Source organism: Heliangelus exortis, chromosome 17 (assembly GCF_036169615.1).
Source record: "Heliangelus exortis chromosome 17, bHelExo1.hap1, whole genome shotgun sequence".
Taxonomy (NCBI): Eukaryota; Metazoa; Chordata; class Aves; order Apodiformes; family Trochilidae; genus Heliangelus; species Heliangelus exortis.
Window position 1 is genome coordinate 8,784,182 of NC_092438.1, and position 22,553 is coordinate 8,806,734.

A 22,553-nucleotide genomic window follows, 5' to 3' on the forward strand; every position below is an offset into this window, starting at 1 on the left:
TTTTGGCATTTGGAGACACATGATTTTTATTTATTTTATTTTATTTATTAGGAGGAAAAGCAATACTTTCTGGCCAAGATAAAATCCACTGCAAACAGCTTCATAAAACGATTCTATTAGCACTGAAAGGGACAGGAAGGTAAGTTGCTTTAATAGGGCTTCTGTATTTTTATGTCAGTGACAGAAAGAGGCTAGACTGGTGTCTTTAACATGAAGATCCACATCCCATTTGTGCTCACTTTGCAACCTGAAGTCAATTTTCAGAAACAAATGAGAAGTCTGGAACAAGAAAAAGAAACAAAATAACACAAATAAAAACTAAGCACTGCATTTCCATCCCTATTTACCCCATTCTGTTTCACTGGCATTTGTCTAAGCAACTGAAGCAGGCCAAATGACTGTTTACACAGCAAAAACTTAGTGTAGTTCATAATACACATTAAGCCTACTACAGGGTGAGAGAAATAACACTGGTGCTTACATTAGCAAATTACTCTGCTCTGGCTGCCCCGATGGGTGACCTCAGGGAGGGGATAAAGAGCAAAATTAAAGGCAAACTGCCCTACATCTTTAAAAAGCCACAGCCCATTGTGCTACAGCTAGCAGCCCATATAACATCTTCCTTCAAATTATTTGTCTTTGAAGTCAGCTTTCATGCAGTTGTCTGTCGTGTGGAGAAGCCAGGAAGAACTGGAAAGGGGCAACATCCCATAGGGACTTCTTCTGTAAGTTGCAGGAGGAACACAGACCTCTGACCTCTCTATTGACTGGGGACCTGAACTGACCTCCTTGCACAAACAAAGCAAACATGCCATTAACTGCCAGAGACAAACAAGTGCCATGCTTCTCACCATCAATTCACTCCAAACTTCCTCTGAAGACTGCTGCAGTTGGGGTTAAGAAAAAAAAAAAAAAAAAAAAAAAGAGGAAATCTCTTCCTTCAGCTTCAAGCTCTGCATTTCTCTCCCCCAAAAGAGGCTCATTCATGTGCAGGAAACATTTCCACATTGGTTTTATTTTGGGTGGGTTTTTTTTTGTTTTGTTTTCTTCTCTTCCTTTAAAGAAAAAATCAAAAGCTCTCTCTCAAAAAATAAATAATAAAACCAATACTCACTATTTAAAATCTTCAAACCCAGGGGAAAAAAATAAAAAAATACCAGAGAGAGACTAACAGAGGAAACAGATTAAAAAATTCTCCAAGCTAGCCAAGACCCACCACAGACACAGCTGGAGCCTGTGTTTCTGCACCACTGAGAGGACTGGGAGCATCATTAACCACTTCTGCTCAGCCCTGCAGCCTGGGCCAGGGAAGCTGCAGAGGAAAAGCCTCCTGCAGGCTCCTTGCCAAAAGCTGAGAAGGGATTAGGGCCCCCGGCAGCTCTGCCGAAGGGAAATTTGAACAGAGAGGTTTTCTTTATGGCTTTCTCCATTAAGTGGTGCAGGGCTGCAGATGGCCTTCTCAGCATCCAGGGTAAAGTCAGATGCTGCTCCCCTCAAGAGCATCATGCTGGCAAGTGGTCACAGCCTCAGCCCTCCAGTTCTGCTGCCAAGGGGAGCAGATGCTTTTTAAGTTTGCCTCCTGAATGCCATTCATGAGAAGAGGGAACCTGGTAACAGTAAAGGTGCACATGTATCAAAAAAACCCTTGCAGTTGCATGTCAAATGTGGTGCCACAAGGTGTATTTGCAGAGGGGATCGTGCTGTGCAGCTTCAGGTCTGAGCATCTCTTTTTTCACTCTTTTCTCCATTTCCCCAAAAGGTCAGGGGAAGAGGGGAAATTGTTTCTTTTCAGCTAAGCAAAGCTTTTCCACTCTCTTCGGGCTTGTCTGCCTGCAAAGCTGAAATTTGTCAGGGACCACTGTCCTAATAAAACCTCTAAGTACTGGGTTTGTGTCAGCTATACAGGGACACATATACCTCACCTTCAGCTTCCTTTACAACCAAGTTTGGAGAATACATAGGACATGGGCTTATTTTGCTGCAATAGCAGGTAAATCACTTGAAGGAAGCAGGTACTTGCCCCAGTGTGTCTAAACAGTACTTTTTGTTAGGTGCTCTCCTTTCCCAAGACAGATGCATCGTTTTCACTAGAAATCAATGCCCTTCCCAGGCAATACACACACAGCCTTTCCTCAGAGCTCCTTCTATTCTGCTCACAAGATCAGTCCTGGTAGGATTCATTCATTCATCAATTCTTATGAATTGCATCTTGAGATTGATTTTACAGGAAAGTACCCAGACCTCTCTCAGAGGCTCTGCCTCCACTGATGTCATGCCTATATTTAAAGAAAGAATCCCACTAAAGTGGTTAGTAACATGCTCTGGCTGGACAGTGTAGACAGAGCCAAATCCTATTAAGTTGCTTTCCCCCTCCTCTAAAGTCATCTGTCAAATGACTTTATGCTCAGCAGGCAATCATCAAACCACTTTATCAAGAGTCATGCTTAAAAACACCAAACAAAACTAAAAATTCAATCATCACACACATAAGGAAAAGAAACTGGGGCAGTGTGCTGCTCCAGTAACCTCCTGGGATCCCAAAGACTGAAGAAGGCTGGTGATGAGCTTTTCATTACAGTGAGACTGTAACCCATTTGCATACAACTGAACTTCACCAGTTAAAGCAACTGTTTATTTACATGTTATTCTGAACATGGAGTTAATATATTTTGAAAGGACTACATGGGGAATATATGAATGCGAGGCACACTTTTTAAACAAATATCACACTAACTGAGGTGAGGACAACGGGGAAAACAGCATTGTTCAGCCTCAACTCAGCATTTCTCAGAGAAGGGGGAAAGGAATCTTCAGTCACTTGGTCTCCTTTCCCAGTAGAGGCCATTTGAAAATATGCACTGGAGTCCTGAAAGATTAATTCTTATAAATGTTAAATAAGCTCATTGAAAGTTCCAGTTTTACAGTGGTAACTCCAGTAAATCAACAGGTTACTGCAATGAGATTTCAGAGACAAACCTCAATTTCACAGGTCCCATAAAATAACAGAAAACAATAGGCTAGAAAAGACCTCTGGAGGTCACTGTAGTCCAATCTGCTGCTAAAAGTAGGACCAATTTAATAGAAGAGGTTGTTAAGAGCCTTGCCTGGGCAAGTTTCAAGTGTCTCTAAGGCTGGAGCTTCCGAAGGTTCCCTCAGTCCCTGCTCCAGCACTACAAACTGTTCCTAAGTGATGGCACCCAAGTGCAACTTGAAGTTGCTGTCACTTGACATCTTGCTGGTACCTCTGAGAAGAGCCTGATGCTGTCTTCTCCAAGTCCCTCCTTCAGGTATGTGGAGGCTGCTCCCAGCTCTGTCCTTCTGCTTTCTCTGCTCCAGGCTGAGGGCTCCTAAGCCTCCCAAGTCTCTCTTCACAGGTCACACTTGAACCATCCCAGTGGCCCTCCCCTAAGCTCCAGTGAGTCAACATCTGCCCCATCATTTTGCAGTTATACAGCATTTACGCTGGCACACACGACTGGAGGGAAGCCCATGCATGTGAAATGCCTGATGACCCCATTTTAGGGCTATTTTCAGTTTGCTCAGAGGGCCAGGCAAAGCACAAGCCTTCAGAGCTTAGGTTTGCCTCCAGCTGCATGACCCACCCCACCTGATATGGTCACAGAGCACCAGAAGGTGGGTGACACGGGTGACATCCCTCCCAGTGCTAACAGTGCAGTCACTCTGTGGGTGAGAGAAATGTAGAGAGGACCATCTGAGACTGAGAGACTCAGAAACCTGAAGGAGTTATTCCTTCAAAACAACAAAATGAGATAGATTAGAGGGGAGGAAATGAGAGGTAGAGAAGAGGGGAGGTGGGGAAACCAGCAGTGACAGAGAAGTTACACACTTCAGACCAAAACCAAGGTACCTTGGGAGTTATTTGGTGAGCCCAAGATCATGGATGCTCAGGCTTCCATTGGCTGCCACCTTCCTGAGCTGCACAGCAAGGAGCCTGGGAGGTGGGAGGCTGCCAGCACGCATGAGAGCTCCCTGCTCAACCCCTCCTCCTCATCCCCACAGCCTGAGGAGCACCAACACTGCTCCAGCTCACCAGCTTAATTGTACCATGGATTGCTCTTCCCCTACCAGAGGTCAGCCCGGGGGAGATGGCCAAAGGCAGGCAGGACCTTGGTTAAATGAATCTGTGTCGATGCAGAGAGGTCACAGCAGGTTCTTTCAACAAAAGCAGGATAAGGAAATCACATGTTTTACCTTATTAGAACAGTTCAGGTTCTCCTTGGCAAGAGGGAAGATAGTACTGAAGAAATAAGAAAGGGTAAGGTGTGCAGTTGGGCTCTGGTCTGCAATAAATCAGCAGGACTGTGCTGGTGCCCAGAAGGTGTTAATACAGCCCACAGGCAGCACTGCACAGCACGAGTGCTGCTCTTGGAGGTGTTTTGCTCCATTAATTCAGGAGGAAAGTGAGGGATGAAATATAACAACAAAGAAAACTACCCAGCCTCAACTTCCCTGTGAAAGGGGCTCCAATTTCTATCCCCCCATCAGGGAGATCAGAGCTTCTTGCAGAAGGATGAGCAGGAGAGAGAGTACAGAAACTGGAATCATGTGGAAAAGCAACTGGGCCAGCTGTTGGGTTTGTCACCTCTGCAGGCACAGAACAGATCACGAAGTGTGGAGGAGGAAAACCACTTCCAGTGCCTGAGCACGACAGCTCCCAGCAGGAGAGCTTGGTACAGCACAGCCACCTGAACCAAGCAATGTTAAACAGGAGGAAAAATTCATCTCTAAGGCACACACACACACACAAAACGTTACATTTGGACAAAGAACCAAAATGCAATGGTTTGTAGGCTCCAGCACAAGAAAGGTCTGGAATTCTTTCAGCCAAGATCCAAAATCATTACCTGCCAGAGGTACTCAGAACCAAGCAAAGGACACTCTGAACTCCTCTGCCCCACTGCCCAGTATCCAAAGGAGAAGCTCAGCTTTTGAGCAGTCATAATCCATCAGGGGCATCTTCACAGGCAGTCCCTAGGCACACAGTGCTCTTAGTTTGGAAAAGCAAAGCTAACAGAAGGAAGGCAGCTGAAAACTGAACTGTAAGACAAACCCCAAATTCTATAATTTTTCAAAGGAAGCAAATAAAAGTTCCCTGTTATTACACTGGGGAATGTTGTTACATTCCTGAGTAGACGACTGAAAACAAAACCAAAGATGACTGCAAGGTCTTAGGGCAGCACAGCAAAAAAAAACAAACCAGTGTGACAAGGTAGTGCTGTCTACTGAGGCCAGCACAAGATCCCAGGTAAGCAATAAGCATGTAGAAGGGGAATTTTGGGATAGGGAAAAGGTATTTTAGAACATATGCACATACAACTGCTTTAGCTTTTTTCAATGCTCAGCCTACTACAAACCTCAGGAGCCCATCACACACAGCAATGTCACCTTCACCTCTTCACTGGCAAAGGAAAGCATGACAGAGGGTGGAAAAAAAGCATTAGCATTGCTCCCCTTTGCCCTCCCAGAGCTGTAATTACTGTAATTGTTCATGCAGCCTCTAACAGCTACCTGCTTCCCACTATTCCTAAACCAAAAGCCAAACCACTGCAGAAACCACCATGGGTTTATGTCACTGCCTCCCCCCAATTCCCTGCCCCTGATCAAACTGCACTGAAGCAGACGAGCATGAAGTCAAATAGAGAAGTTTGGCTCCTGACAACCAAACCCTGCACTGAAACAGGAGGCCCTGAAGCAATCTGTGCTGCCAGCTCTGCCGGGATAGAAAAAGGAGTGGATTTAATGTATTAAAGACAAACCCCACAGATTCCCTGCACGCAGATATACACACAATCATTTCTGCTTTGATTGTCTCAGATGGAGAAAAATCTCCAAGAAAGCACCTTCCCCATACACTTTGTTGTCAGAGAGATGTGGTAGAACCCACCAGCATGCCCCAAAAAAAAATAAAATAAAGTTTTTAGGGACTAAGACTATAAATTGACTTAAAAATCTGTCACATTTTTTGTTAGTTCTCTTCAATTACATACAGCCAAACCAGCAGTGGAGACATTTGACAAGCAGACAGCTAAAGATTAAATTTCTTCATAATTCAGCAGTAGGCAAAAAGGTTCATAATCATTTCCATGGGCATAGTTCTCAAGGTTATAAATTACTGTTATTTCTGCATCAACTTGCTTTAATGTCAGCAAAAGAGGTAAAAAGCATAGATTTAATATGGAGATCTCCCCAGTATTGACAAAGTGCTACTTTCCCCATTAAAAGCTGCCACTGTATATGAAAGTGTCAAAGATTTTTTTTCTCTCTCTTCTCCAGCATCACTGCTGAACATTCACCAACAGCAGAAAACCACCACCATGCCAAGGTTGTGCTGATGCAACCCTGTGATGGGTAGCTTGGCTCTTGCTGGGCTCAAGCAACCACTCAACATGTCACTGGTGTGGTCTCTGAGCTTACACGGTGCCACATTTTTACTAAAACAGAGCCAGCAAAACAAGGAAGGAGAAGGCAGCATAACTGCTCCTAAAACTCAGAATCTCCTCCCTGCAGCTTAGCTAAATAAATTTTTCCTCCATCTTCCTCTCATTTTTTACAAAGAGGCTATTCCTACCTCCTGAAATGAGTCTGACCTGGCTAACACACAACCATGAAGCTGTGTTGTTTCAGAAATCTATCCAGAGGTCATCATCAAGGGAACCTGACCTGCTGGAGCACCCAAGCACAGCAAACAACTCCACCCCAAAGAGCAAGGTTATTTTTGCTGCTGTGCTTGAAGATCAGAGCTTTGCCCTAGGAAAAAAGCTCAGAGCCCAGGGGTTAAGACCACTTGGGTAACAGGTAAGATGGGAAAAAACCCTCGACTACCAAGATAGTTCAGCAAACATCAAGTTCAAGGTACCCAGCACCACACAAGCTGTGTGTTAAGCTGGTATCATTGATGGCACAGCAGCAAGAATGCCCTATTAAATGCTGGGACTTGATCAAGGAGTTCTAATATTCATAACTGAAGTTAAAAGCCCTGTCCTCTGGGATACCAGTGATTTTTCCCCTCAAAGACTGCTCGCTTCATTGACAGTCATGTTGCTTTTCATAATCTTGTCCACAAATTCAATCAAGCTCCAGATAAAATCTAATCAAGTTGGACAAGCTGAATTACAAGGGCTGTCTTTACAAGTCCTTTAACAGGAGGTCAGCTCAAAACATGTCTCTGATGTCCCAGGACTTGAGCAAGTTTATTTCATGTAGTTCATTGCTGTAGGCACCAAAGACCATCCTAGCTCCCCAAACTATTTTTAATACTCACTCTACTGGAGCATTTGATCTCTAGACAAGCAAGATTTAGTCTTCTGTCCTCTTTGCTCATATCCTTAGTGATTTCTCCAGGCACAAAAATTGCCCTCCCAGGTATAGGAAAGAGCTGCTGTTCACAGAACTCCATTACCATAATCATTCCTCAACTTAAGTTTGTCCCTCTGGAAAATGTGACCATTCCTGAGAAGTACTGCTAGGCTGACCATCCTAAAACAAATATAAAAACACCCATAAAAGCCAGAGCAAAGCACTTAGACTGAGGAAGATGTCATCAGTCATACTTAAGACTTGTTGGTCACTTCAGCCTGTCCTTCAGAGACACTTTTTTCTTTTCTTCTTCTTTCCCAGCTGAAAAGACAAACTTTAAGCCACAGCCAGAATCTAGATCCTTTGGTTACTCCTTAGCAAACAGGCCTTAGGAAAATATTACTCCCACACCATTTAAAGAAAAGAAGCCCATTTCTATTTATTCACTGCAGACTAAAGCATTCGAAAGTATCTGTATGTTACTATTGTAAGAAAAAAATTATTCAAGAGGTTCTTGGTTCTAAAGTTACCTTAAAATTTCATCCATGGAGCCCAGCAATAGCATTTAAATACCATGCATGTGACATTGCAAACCACTGTGATTGGAGTTACAGCCTTTCCTATAACTAAATTCTTACGTGAATCCCACGATTTTCCCAGCACCATACTTCTCAGATAGCAAGACAGTGAGTGTTCCCATTAGCCAAATTCCTACCATTTCAAAAGCAATTATTTCGAAGCTGCTGAACAGATAAACAGAACTAACAAGTTCCCACTCAGCAAGCCTCTCCCTGTTTTCTTCTGGTGCAGTGTCTGTAGCTCAGGTCATTTCCGATTAGGATTCCAGCAGGAAAAACCATTTCAGCCAGAGCCCAGAAAAAGGTGCCCAGAAGCCCAGACTCACTGGCTCTGCACTGCATTAAAAAAGCACTTGGAAAAAAGGCTACTGATTAAAGGAAGGGTGCTGTTATCTCCAGTACACCAAACATGTAAAAGGATGTTCCCTCCCAGACACTTCAGTGTATGCAGCTCAGTTCCCTTCCTTTTTTTTTCCTTGTTAAATAGAGGCTTTAGAAAAGAAACAAAACTGTTGGTTCGTTTGACTGTTTAGCCAGCCAGCTTCAAAATTAAAATACTCCTGCCTTGTCTCCACTCCAGGTTGGTCCCTGGTGAGTATCTCCAATATTTTACATACCAATATTTCTTTCTAGAAACTAAGCTCTAGGGAGAAGGAAGAAGTGAAGAGGTTCGAGCATATTTATCAGTCTTGACACTTCCTATGGGTATGCAGCACTAGAAAACAATTTCCCTGATAAATGGATGGGCCTGGGCTAGTCACACAGCCTTGTACCTGGCTTTCAACCTCATTACTCTTTTAAAGGGGTACAGCCCTGCAAAGGGCTTCAAAATGCAGATAGACTTGCAACAGAGGGACTTGCAGGGAAGGTGGGGATTGTTGCTGTGTTACAGGGATGCAGTTGAACTCCAGATGTCCAGTGACCAATGTCATGGGTGTTGCTGCTTATCCAGTTGTACAGTGACCCAACACCATCACCCCAGACACCCCAGATCAACACAACATGGCTGTGTGTCACCTCACAGGTCACGTCCAAGCCTTAATGCACTTTGGTGAGAAGGAGTTACCCACACAAAGCACCCAATGAGAGGATCAAATCACATGTAGTAATGAAAGAGAAAAAGCAGATTTACTGCTGTAGAAGTGAAAAATTGATCAGCTGCTCATTTAACAGCTGCAGACTGTTAAAATGATGGAAAGTGTGGTCTACAGGGCAGAGAAAAACAAAGAAAAAGTTCTAAAGAGGATGGGTTGATGCTAGCACTTGAACAGGAATATTCCCTGCTCATATATAATTTTGCAGGTCACAAAGCAGCCAGGAATGAAATGCTATTGCAGAGCACTTTCACAAGTGGCACAGTGGTTTGTTGTATCAGCTTTCAGCATTGTTTCCAACTCCAAACCAGAAAAAAAAGACATAAAGGGCAGGAAACAGCTAATCTATAAGCCAAACCCCAAAGTGTGTTTTTTTCATAAGGGTTTAAAAAAAGCTATGGTTTAGAAAAACCTGTGGGGTCACATGAGAACAGAAGTCAGCCAGGAACCTTTTATTTGGCTCCTGATTTCTGCTTATTGATTCAACACCCCAAACTGTTCCAAAAAGGGAGAGGATTCAACACCAAAGCCCCTGGACTTTCCCACCCAACTCTCTCAGTGTTGAAGCAGGGGTAGGTTCTTTGTTCCTGGCTCATTCCCAACCCAGATATGTGCCAGACCATGGTTAGGAGAACTCATCCAACAAAAAGAAACAGCGGTTTATGCCTCTCTCAGGTGCACAACCTGGCTCCCTGGGCAGCTACTCAAATACCTTGGCCTCTCCTTCCCAGGACTGCTGCTTTTTTTCACCAGGGTTGGTTACACTGTAACTTGAACCAGCCATACCTCTGGTGTTGAAACCTGTTTGCAGGCAGGTCAGTTCCTTGATTTAATCACCCAGCAGCTACAGGGTGCAAAGTGTTCCTCCTGTCCTCCTGGGCTGTAATCTCAGGAGCCACAGACTTCCACTTCACATGGGTCTGATTAAAGCACCTGCAGCTGCAAACTCCATTAGGGATGGAAGTGTTATGTCAATTTTAGGGTTACCCACACTGGCCCTCAAGTTTAAATCCTACTGACACAAAGGAAGGCTCAATGTTTAAATCAGTTTCTCCACTGAGGTCCTGCCTGAAGAGGCCTGGCACAAGCAGCCATATTCACAACCCAAATCTAATTTTGAATCATGTTCAGTCTGTTAGAATGCAGGACTGTAATTTATTTTTTTCTCTTGTAGAGAAATATTGTGAAACAAGGATTACACATGTATCTATTCTTTCTAAATAGGTGCTAGAAGCAGCTTCACCAGTGCACACACAGATCTTGGCACTGCAGCAGTGCTACAGCAGCACAGCAGTTCAGGAGCAAAAACGTTTTTGGTGCCATTAAAAAATAACTCTGCTTTCCAAGGCTGCAGCTCAGTACTGAATGTGTGCAAAAGATTTCTGGAGAGAAAGCTAACAGGGAGACTTTGAGCACACAGATACAGATAATGCCAGAAAGAGGTACTTAGAACCTTGCTCCCCATAAACCAGGAGCTGCAAACACAGCTGAGCATCACAGCTTGCTGAGGATTCACCTCAATCTTCTCTGGAGATCTGTATTAACTTGTAGGCACTTCTTACACATAATGTCACCAGGAAATAATTCCATTTCCATATAGTTCCATTTCCAATAAGTCTATACAACCCTGGAGTTCTAAGAGGTTTAAGAACTGACAGCATCAGCACACTCTTGCTGTTTGCAGAGGAGCTGCCCTCAGGTGCATTCAAACCGAGCAGAAAATTACAGAACCTCTACATCCAGCCCAGGCACAGGCAGAGGTTACCTGTGCACACTTTCTTTTCTGGGTTATCCACATTTCCAGGCACAGGTTTCAAAATCAGTCCTGGTCTGCTTAGCAGAAGCAATTCATGGATGGTTTAAGAAGGGATCTGCCAAGCTGCAAAGCAGCAGACTCATTCTTCAAACATACAGAGAGCACCTACAAAACACACAGCAAAGTTTGGGCTTCATGTAACTATGGTATCTCCTGGGGTTTCAGTGTACAAACAGGCAAACCTAAACTCCATTTGTTTGCATGGAGTTCTACAGTTTAAAGGTGGGGTTTTTTTTGTCGTATTTAAACAACTTCAAAGCTTCTGACTTGTAAGGGAAGTGACAATAGTAAAATTTTCTCATGGATCCTTTGAGTACATTTAAACAGATGCATGCTGAAAAAAAAAAATTAAAAAAAATTAACAAGAAACAAAACACAGAGGACTTGAGAATTCCCTGTTTGTCTGGGTGATGAGAAATAACAGTTTTTCCAAACACAGCATAAGGGAGGAAACAATGCTTCACAGTTCCCAGAATAAAGAGGAACCTCTTCTAGCACTAACCCCAGCCAGCGTGCTGCAGGCTTGGACACCATCAAATCCTTCTGCAATTTACAGATGCAAAAGAGGAAGTGGTGATAGTTGAGGCAGCCAGAGCTTTCCTATTAAGCCTGGAATTGAAAAACGTGCAAGACAGCAAAATTTTAAGTCACTCAATCATAATTTTAGCAGGAAAGACTCTCTTATCAGCATTGCTGCAAGTCACCCCTATTATGCTAATCCAGTAACTTGTGAACACTGAAGCACCCTTGATAGAGAGGGCCATTGAAAAAAATAAGTCCTTCACCATTTGTTTTCAGAGCAGCTACATCTGGGGAAGAAATCACTGCAAAGCATCTACCTCTCAGCAGAGCACTGCTTGGCTCGGTTTTAGAGGCAGAAATGCAAACACCATATGCTCTGCTGAAGCTTTAGCTGCTTGGAGCTTGGTAGATCCATGCCTTGTTAGTGTGTGCCACCCCAGCCCTCTGTGCTACCTGAACCATCCCTGTGTCACTAGGATGCAGCTTTGCTACTTGAAGTTGCTGGCTTGGAGCTGGGCCTGGAGTGGCAGTGTTAGCACCAAGATAACAGCCAGCAGCTCCTGGGGTGTTGTTGTCACAGCTCAGCCACCTCCTGACATGAGCAGAGAGGGAAACCATCAGCCTGACATCCTTCATCTGGCAACGCTGCTCTTGTAGGACCATTCCATGCAGGATGTGTGCAGTGCTACTGATGCAGAGGTGCATGAAATGCCAACTTTTGTCTGGGGGGAAAAAAAAGTGATCCTCACAAGGCAAAAGCAAAATTTGTGCCTTTGATAAAGGCACCGAGTGCAAATGAGTTCCCCCACTTGTAAATCAACTCACCCTTAGCAATCTTTCACTTCATATTCCATTAGGAAACTGAAGCCACTTTGCACACTTGCTGTTGATATGGAGATTTTCCCATTTCTCCACCCACTCGAAGGCCATTCATCTCACCACTGTGCTTCTGCTTTCTGAAAGCATCTCATCCTCCCACCAACAGACAGTCTCATTAGTCAGCAGCCCTCTGCCTTTGACCTTGAAAACCTTAAACACACTGAAGCCTTCCCTCAGATAACAGCACCACTCACTGACAACATTATAAAGAAGTAGAAGGACATTTTCCTTCACATCCCAAAATGGCTAATAGCTCCCCCACCAACAGTGTAATCCTGAGCTATGCTTCCAACCAACCCTTTTTCTTTTGTCTCTAGCTAGGTATGCTGTAATTACTGCCTATTCTGGGTATTTCTGCCATCTTGATGCTACCTGTAGATTAATAACCAGTGCTGGAGAAGAAAATCCTTCCCATCCATGAAGAAAAACATCAGGACAGAAGCACTACAGCTGAAGAGCTCAAGCCCAAGGTGTTGCAGAGCCACCCAAAAAACTTTAGGGGAAAGGCTCCTTCACTGAAAACAGATGCTGTGAACACCTCCCCCTGCAACTGGCAGATGGGTAAGAGCAGTTTCCAGAGCAGGACTGGACAAGAGGTCACACCAACACCATCTGAAGAACCAGGCTGCAGTGCTCCCTGCTCACTCAGTCCCTACATGGGCTGTGTAACTTCTAACCACAAACCAAACTCTTCTCCTCCAGCATCCTCACAACTACTGCCAAGCAGAATAATGGCAGATTTTGGATTACAGTGTCTTTCAGAAAGAAAATCCAGAAGCACAGATTCTTCACTCTGCTGGTTTGTTTTTAATCTCCCATCTGGGGTTATCAGCACAGCCCCTGCCTCATCCAATTGCCATTACAGACCCAGGTACTTGGAAGCAACATGGAGTCAGGATAGATTTTTGGGCTGAAAACCTTTGTAAAGGACTATTTAATCCATCCTCCCAGACAATACTCAGGCCATTGACAACTTGCAGTAGGTCATTCCTGCTGTAAATCATCCTTGTGGCTCTTCTGACCTCTGGCACGGAAACCATCCAGCATGTACCTTGTGGTGTTTAACAATGACTTCAACGTTTGCAACATCACCAAGGTTGTCCACTTCCACTAAACAACAACAAAAACAGGCTTTACCCATCCTCCAGGGAGTGCTTACAGAAACTTTCAAAAACAGAAAAACCCCACAAAACTGGGCTATTAAAAACAGCTGTTAGGGCTGCTACCAGATCAGCATTCTCAAGTTCAAGGTTCCCCAATGTCAAACGCAGAAATACATCATCTCACCTTCTCTAGCTGTTGTGGTTCCTGAAACACATTTGCATCAGATCCACACAGGGGACTGGTGCTTAGTTACTTATTTGCTATTTGTCAGCCATTTCTTGCTTTGGTTGTTTGTAATTCAGTGTCTTCCAGTTCACTGCTCCAGCTGGATGGACTTTCAGCTACCTTAACTGGTGAGCCACATTTCTCAGCTTCATAATAACCTTCAGCTACATTTCTATTCCATACATTTCCATAACCAACACCTACATTTCCATTCCTAGCCAGCCTTGCATTTGAAAACAGCTCTTCTGAAGCACCAAGTACCTTGTTACCTCTGCAGATCAGCAATTTGCCTGTTTGAAACATGACCACCAAGTAGGATTCATGGATGTGTAAGCAGAAATCCTCCAGGCTGTTCATGAACTCTCCCATGAAAGATGCCCCAGAAGGGAGCCAGGTGGGCTTTTTTGCATTTGAGTGGGTTTATACAGATTTTTAGGCCAGGTTGCACCAGACATCCAACTTACACTTGAAATATCTTAAACTTAAGGTCCAACCTTGCCCCCACAGAATTTTTTCTTTCTGCTCTTTAGACAGGTATTTTAAGCCTCATTTATGAATTAATTTTCAGAAAGCATCCTAATCAGAAACAAAGAGAAATAATGCTCCAGCATTAAGACTCAGTATCTCTGACTGAAGCTCCTTCTCTAATCAGGTGAGGCTGGCAAACATCACTCACCACAGGACCAGCAGTAAAAATACATCCTCTAGATTCTCTGAATTTTAGAAGAGCCACATCCTTCTTAGCTCTATCACCTCTTTTGATTCAACACTAATGATCATGATTCCTTTACCAAAAACTCAGCTCACTAAAAACACCTTTAAGAAGAAAAGTAATTTGGGCAACAATATAGTTAAGATCCACTCTGACCAACCACAGTAGATAAGTGGGGAACATCATCTAACTCCAAACCTATACAGAAATCTGGATCTTTGGCAAGAGACTTCTCACAGCACTTAAGGGCTGGCAGTAGTTGCCTGGAATTCTTCACCCTTTTAGCAGGTGTTGAAGCTTCTGGGAAAGAGAACTTTTGACTCACTCACTGAAGCAATGGAACAATTCATTACATCACCCAAACACTGCAAAAAGCAAGAGCAATTCACTAGAAAGAAGTCTTGAGCAGCCCCAAGATAAGATACCCTGAAGCCACGAAGCAAATATCTGCAATAACTCTCATGTCTTCATGTTGCTTTTTATTGAATGAAAGCAAGTGGTGCATAAACTGCAGAACAAAGCAGAGTTGAGCATCTGCTGAAACACTTTTACAAAGCATTCAGTAACTGTTTTCACTTGACTCTGTGCAGCATAAAACCCACCACAATACCTCTGGAAGTAAATGTATGCAAGTAAAGTAGATCTCTTTCCTTTATGGGTCTGTAGAAGAACGTCACAAGACCCCATTAGACTTCAGAGCAGAAGATGATGTAGGGAGAAGTGTTTGATTTTCCTGGTCCTTCCCATCATCTTTAACAATAAAACAGCCAGCTAGCTTTCATTAAAAAGGAAAAGCAAGCCTGAATGTTTTGAGAAAACATTTTAAATTAACTCTACAGACAATACTAGTAGGAAAAAATGCAGTACTTTGTAGCAGAGAAGCCCTCCCCATTCCAGGCTGTAGAGCAAGGATGCTCTTGATGAGGGAGTGGAAAGAGTGAAGGCAGGAAGAGAGATGGCAGGAACACATCCCTGGTGCCTTCAGGGGTTTTAATCACATTAGCTGAGACAAGGCAGCCTGCTGCACTCACACCTTGAGATCAGTAACAGGGTCTCTAGAGGGTTACCTCAGCTTGCAAACGACACAAATTCACCTTCTTACAGCCTTGTTGCATTAGTTAAAGGACACACCTCATGCCCTTCCTCCTCCCCTGTTCTCCTGGTGACACAGCCCCCAGGTGCCATGCACCATGCAAAGCAGGATGCTGCTCCCCACACAGATGGCCCTGGATTTACCCTTCTTTGGTCCACATTAAGGGAGGTATTCACATCAGGGGATGCTGCCTTCCTAAATTCTTTGTGCCCTCCAACCTCCCTAGGCACCATAATCCTGTTCACAACATGCTGGTTGCTAGGGAAGTGATGATATTGCCACTAGATGATACCTGCAGGTGGAAAAGGCTAAGTGAAGGAACACAAGCAGGTTTTTGCATATATTTAAAAACATGATAGTGCAATCCCACACATAGGGATTAGGAGCCTTAACAGCTTTTGGAGGCAGAATGTAACCACAAGGCACTTTCCCAAGATCCTGAAAATTTTCCTGCACCCCAACAACCATACCCTTAGTCCAAAGATTAGGGTGAAAAAAAAAGTGACAAGATGACATAACCAAGCTCCACAAATCTAACTGCTCTTTTGTTGTTCACTGCCTTTTATAGGCCAAGGATTCAGGGAGCAGAAGCAAAAGCTACAAACTGTCTCAGATCTGCCACGCTTGGTGAGATGCATGACTGACCCAGCTTGAGCCAGCAGAGCAGGACAGAGGACGTGCCTGGAATGGGAACCCCACTTGGAAGATTATTTACCAAGGGTACAAGCATAGGGGGTTATCTGGGTGCTGCCTGGAACAGCCTAAAGACCCCAATCCTTGCAAGCAACAGGGACGCAAACAAAACACTTTCCTGCCTACACAGACCCTGCTCAGCAAGGCTGGAGGAGCTTCAGATCTTTAAAGCCAGGATTATAAAAGGAGTCAGCACCATGAGGATGCTCACAAACAGGGGCCAGCATTGTTCTCCCAGCTCCTGGGATGGTTTGTATACTCATGCCTGCCTGCTCTGAACCCTTCCTGGCCTGTAGCACAGTTCCAGCCATCAGGACACTTATCTACATCAGGTGATACAGAAAGCACTGGAGTAGAACCCAAAGAGCACAGTCCAAACCACAGGTGCACCAAGACCAAGATTCTTATCTCTGGAGAGTTATGTATGTTCTGACTACAAGAAGAAAATATTTTTTTTTTAGTCACCAAACTCTGCACTGTATAACACTTCCTTACTGCAGCATTAGAACAATTCTGTGGTTCTGTTTCACACGTGCCCTAACAGAGAAAACAGCCCTCACTGAGAATAAAGCTGAGGACCACACTGCAGTTTCCAGAAGCTCTCAGCCCTGTTTCCAAGCTGTGTTCACAGCACATAGGAGAGAACCCACACGGACCAAGGTCCCCATGCAGCTGCACAGAAAATACTCAGGACCTTTTTTCCCAGGAGAAGTGACCAGTGACTTGCCAGAAGGCAACTGCATGTCAAAGGCTACATCCCCAAGGATGTGGGTTTTGTAGGACTAGTTTTAGTACCAAAACTGCAGTGGTGTGTTTGTTTGTGAGTAGGAAGAACTAAACTGCTGGTAGATCCCATCTAAAGGCAAAGGTGTTAGAAAGAAAGCTCTGTACTCTATATCAGGCAGCAAATTTCATTTTGGAGGGGAAAAATACACAGACATTCCTGGTTCCAACCTGAACTCTGATGAGCATTCAAGACCTGTGCTTCAAAGTGTTTCTTAGGTACCTTATATGTTATTTATTGGATCAAATAATCAAGCTCGCTCCTACTGAAGCCAGCACAGGTAAACCAAATCTAATTATTAAGTTAGTGCTGGAAGTCCTGCCCATAGGTTATACCTGCTGGACTACATTTCACCTGGTGTACCACAGAGTGGAGTATCCCAGAGGCACATCTCCTCCCAGCCCAAAATGTAGCCAACATCAGCAGATCATGACTCAGATCCACCCACCAAACAAATTTGGAGTCTTCTTCAGCCCTGGCAACATGTTAAGAGGTGGGTCAAGCACAAGCAGAAGATGCAACATCTAGCAAAGAGCTATTAAATGTATTTGGGAGCAATAATAAGACAAACAGTCTCTCAGAGCAACCTTTTCTTGAGAACAAAATAAACAGCAATGGAAAACTATAGTAGCCAACTAGATTTGAATTGCTGCAACAAAATCCACACAAGCACCAAAAAGGTTGAAATGGCACTGGAGTGACCCAGCAAGCATTTGCCACAGTAAGAATTCCAGACTTTAGATACAAGTACACCCACAAGAAGAATTAACATGCCAAGGTAACAAGATTCCCATACCTTCTCATCATCATCTGCTGGGAGAAGAGGCAAATTCAGAGATTGTCCCTTCTTCCTTCTCCCATAACCTCCACATTGCCCAAAGCAAAGGCTAAGCTGCACTAATAAAAACAGCAGAGCTGGCACAAACTGTCCAACCTTGTTATTTACACCTCAGCAGAATGCTCCCAGCATCTACTATCACTCACACAGCTTCTGCCAGAGCTGCCTGCTACCACACAGGCATTGGAAGCACATCCCAAAGTCCTGCTTGTCCACACGGAATATTTTGTCAACGGCACTGTCATCCCCTTTAGTTTATCCTTTATCCTTTAATATTAAAGCATTTAAAATGCTTTTGAAGAGCTTGTGTTCAAACAGATTTTAATTTGCAGCAGGTCAAGCTGAAAAAGCTCGAAAAATAACCCCTGCAGTGATCAAGGGGTTCACTGTTGCAGCACTCAACCTGCCCCAGAACACAGTCTGAGACCAGCCAAGAATTTTATCAGGATCTCTACCTTATGTTGTACTTATGGAAATGAAAGGCTATTTTGACCTCCTAGATTTGTTGTTCCCACTGATTTGTTTGCTTGAGTTGATTCAACAGCTGTTGCCCAACCTGTAACATTTTCAGATATTTGCACATCTAAGAAATGGTGAGTGACCCAGAGACCTCAGAAAGCAGGGATGAAACACTGTCCTACCCCATCTCTATGCTCCACTCAGTCTTGTAAATAACTCAGATTGCATGGGGAAAGGATAAGAAGGATGAACAGAAGGCATGGGTCACATTTTGAAATCCTAAAAGGCACACAGGAAGCACTGTACAGTGATTTTAAAATAGCACTCTCATCCAAAGTAAAGACTTCTGTTTAGAGTACAGAAGTGTCAAGCAAATAATTCCATCCTCATTGAATGTGCTATCTGTGCTTTCTACTAAATCTAGACAGAAAAAGACCAAAACACAGCTGATCAATTTTTTCCTGCCACCTACTACAACTGAAATGGTTTCCCTCTTAAAGGGAGCATGAACATTAACACTTGCCATTGACTACAAGTACCTCTAATCTAGTCTTGTGCCACAGCTCCCATTTACCCAAGTCCAAGGCATTCAGTCTATTTCTAAAGTTCAAGTCCTAAGGAAAAAAGAAAACAAAACAAAATCTACACACCCAAACAAACCTATCTTTTTAATTGCACCAGTCCAAGCCCAGTGTCAGTCAGCTCAGTCAGCTATCTCTGTCCCTAGACTTTTCCTAGGTCTGCACTTTTTGGTATTGCTTGCACTTGACAGTCCCAAGTTAAACAGAGATCATGTTTTCAGGATCTACCACTGCATTCACAGTGATTGCAACTACAAGTAGAGTTGCAGAGAGGGAGAAATTAAAAAAATGCTTCCCTAAAGTCCTTTTCAGCCTTCCATCTAGTTCTGCAAATAGTAATGAAGAAAAAAAAAAAAAAAAAAAAAAAAAGCACAAGTACTTCAAAGATACCAGAAGTAGCCACAAACTTCTCTCAGAAGCCCATACTCTTCTGTTGCATGGGTCACCCACAGATATTAGTCTGAAAATTGCCTTCCTTCATATTTCAGAAACAAGAAGAGACTACAAAATAATGGAAGTTCACCATTGGTTTTTTTCCCCCTGTGGACTTGAAAAAAAACCCACAGAACCTACCTGGTGCTTTTCATTGTAAAACATTTGGCCTTTTCCCTTACTTCCAAGCAGAACAGGCACTGCTTGCAAAGCCTGCAGCTGCTCCTGTTACACTCTTATTCCAAGAGTAAAATTCCCACAGGTGCTAAAGTTAAGGAAAGATGCTTGCATAACTTTTCATTAGACTCTCCTTCCTTTTTTCTCTCCTTCAAAGTTACATTGTTACACTTTCCAAGGAAAATATTATTTATAAGCAGGACAACTCCACCCTTTCTTCTTAGTTCAACACCATGAGGTAGGATTCAGCCAGAGGTCACCCACTACACACTCTCAGCTGCTTCCTTCATTTCTGTGCCCTTCCATGTTCCTTCCCAAAATCCAAACTGAGTAAAAGCTCACTACACCTGCATTTGCCAAAAATCCACAATTTCTGCAATGGATGTAGCACAGCTTCTTACAGCTGCAAGTGTTCCTAGGCTCTGATAATTCTAAGCCCATGGCTGGGCATCTAATTAAAGGAGGAACGAATTAATGAGTTTTACCAAAGGCTTTTGAGTCACCATTATAATTCTCACCCTTAATCGGCAGCAGGACACTCAAAGGACAACATGAGCAGGATCAAGAGCAGAGAGAGGGGGATAGGGGGGGGATAACCCCCCCTCCTCCAGCTGATGCTTCCCCCCCTCCCATCACGTTCCTCTCCAACATGTCACTGTCACTCAGACCCCCACAACCAGATCAAACCCAGCAGGAAAACGCCTGAGCCTTTTGGAGAGCTGAATGCAAAAACGCTTCCTGAAGCTGCCACAAAGCACCCATCAGCTTTTGAAAGCCGAGGAGCAGCAGAGCTGCGGGGCCAGAGGCTCCTCAGAGCTCTGACTCTGGCGCTTCCATTCAGTCCCAACCCCCACAATCACAGTTCAGTCCCAGGCTCCCGAGGAGGCAGAAATTGAAAACACGTTTTCATTGAAGCACAGCTTGAATTTCATGAATTCCATTACTCTCGACTTTCTCAGCGTTTCCTGGAGTGGATACTGTAAAACAAGGGAGAAAGGGGCAAAGGGGGGGGACTGCACGCAAGGCAGCAATCGCATCCCACCCCTCTGGCCACAGCCACAGAGACTACAGAGGCACTTCCAGGGAGGAAGCAACATTAAAAAATGTCTATTCCTAAGCTGAAGGAAGTAAATGTATGCTAAACACAAGTTTAGGGAAGAAGGAAAGCAACAAACTGCCAGAGGCCTCAGAACAGTAACATCATCTGCTACTACTAGCACTGAAATAGCAAGGCTGCAGGCACAGCACAGATGCAAAACAATTTCAGCAATGCAACAGAAAACATCTCTCTGGTTGGCTGAAGAAATCTCAGCTACTACAGCCAAGTATCAAAATTACCAGTTTATCAGCTACAGGAACTCAAGCACGCTCTTAAACCCAAGAAAACAACCCAGAGTACAGTGAGGTCATACATTGCCCACCACATTATTCAGTGATCTGCAGTTCAGCACTAAAACAAATCACCACCACCAAAGACAGCAGAGCACCAAGCAATGGGGTATTTTTTCCACATGCACAGTTTTCACCCAGTCCACTTTGCCATTATTCAGGTTTGCTAATAAACAGCAATGGTACCACCAGTGATACCATTAACAAACTGGTTCCTTCACCACCACCACCTCTCTCCTTCAAGCTTGGGCCTTTTCTTAGGGAATGTGACATCATCTGCACCGAGTCCTCCTTGTAACAGACACCATTATGCAACTGAAGTGCCTCCATTTGGATCTGGGTGTTATTTTGAATCTCACTGTTGAATAGAAGGCTTGTTTAAATTCTCTGCATGAACAGCAGCATTTTACAGACTGAAAAGGGTGCCCATGCACAGACACCAACACTGGCATAACAACGTGGCTGAATGTGTTGCACACTTGTGAAACATCCATTCCCCACATTCCCCTTTCTCCTTGGCCAGGAAGAAGTCCAGCATTGTTAGGACTGATTAGCAGTATCTTTCATCCCTAATTTCACACCACAAAGGGCTTGCATGCATGTGCACGTGTGGCACCATTCTGAGAGGTATCAGCCAGAAAAAAGCATTTAGCACTGACCAAGGGAATCTGAGGGTGCAATTCCAGCTTTTATGAGAGGGTGAAGGGGAATGCCAGCTCTTTCCTCTGGCTGGTTTTAATGATCTTCCTACTACTGACCAAAGATGCTTATTTTTTAAAAAAATTAACTTAAAAGAAGCCTGGCACATATTACATCTGCTGAAGCAAGCAACCCGATAACCATGTGAAAAGAAACATTTATAAGTGTTACCCTCAAATCCAAGTGCACAGGAGAAGGAAATGGGTATAAGTACCATGACTGAGTTTCACCAACTGCTGTGTCCATGTATTGCACACTAACCCACTTTTTTTTCCACAAGAGAATAGCCTTGCAGCCTTAAGCATATGACTGGCTTGCAAGAACATGCACATTTGTGGCTTACCAAACCCAAAAGCTCACAATTATAAGATCAGACTCAAAAACTACAACTGGCTCATTACCTAGGAATCGTAAAAAAATAAAAATAAAATAAAATTAAAAATTAGTTGAAATTAAAGCTTTTGCAGCATGGAAGTACACTGTGTTTTGCTCTTTCCTAGATGATCTAATCTGAAAATTATATGATTTATGATCATAAAAAAGAAACAGCATCAGCATGTTACTGCCTCTCAGTGACTATTCACTAGGTACTTCTGAACCCTTTCATCATGCAGCAAGTTATTTCTGGTTTGGGGATTAAGAAAAAAAAACAATTCCTGGTTTTGCACCACTGCAATACAACCAGCAGCCTCAGCCACTCCTTAAGTGGAGGTAGAAGGATTTCTAGCAGTGATGGCTTTTTTCAGACTACCATCTGAGTACATCCCCACGACTCAAACCTTACATGAACTTTATCCTCCTTGATTTTAGCTCACCTGTCTTGTTAATCATCACCATTAGATTAAACAGAACCAGTAGGATAACACACCCATAAAGTACTGACAGCCTGGCTGAGAGAGGAGCAGGGTTACTGGGTTTTGGTTTTATTATTATTAGAGACAACCCTGCAGCATATATCAATATGTCCCCTAATATTTTGAGTCTTATCCATCTCTTAAAAGTGTGAATTAAATTTGGTACATAAGGCAATCCTGATATATTCCAAAGTAATTCAAGTCTCATCTGAATCTTAGAGCAAATAAATTCCCAGACATCACGTCCCTTCCCACAGCTCTGGGAATTACATTCCCTTGAAAACAAGCCAAGTTCTCCTATGCACTC

General features: G+C 43.6%; 1 protein-coding gene and 1 long non-coding RNA gene across 4 annotated transcripts in view; both read right to left on the reverse strand.

The window, feature by feature from the left end:
* Positions 1-22,553, reverse strand: part of TTYH3 (tweety family member 3) — a 77,064-nt gene that overhangs the window by 47,136 nt on the left and 7,375 nt on the right. The window lies entirely within an intron of this gene.
* On the reverse strand, positions 24-1,051 carry LOC139804344 (uncharacterized). Its single transcript, XR_011729346.1, has 2 exons — positions 852-1,051; positions 24-279 (listed from the first exon to the last, which is right to left on the reverse strand). It is a non-coding gene; the product is annotated as an uncharacterized lncRNA (long non-coding RNA).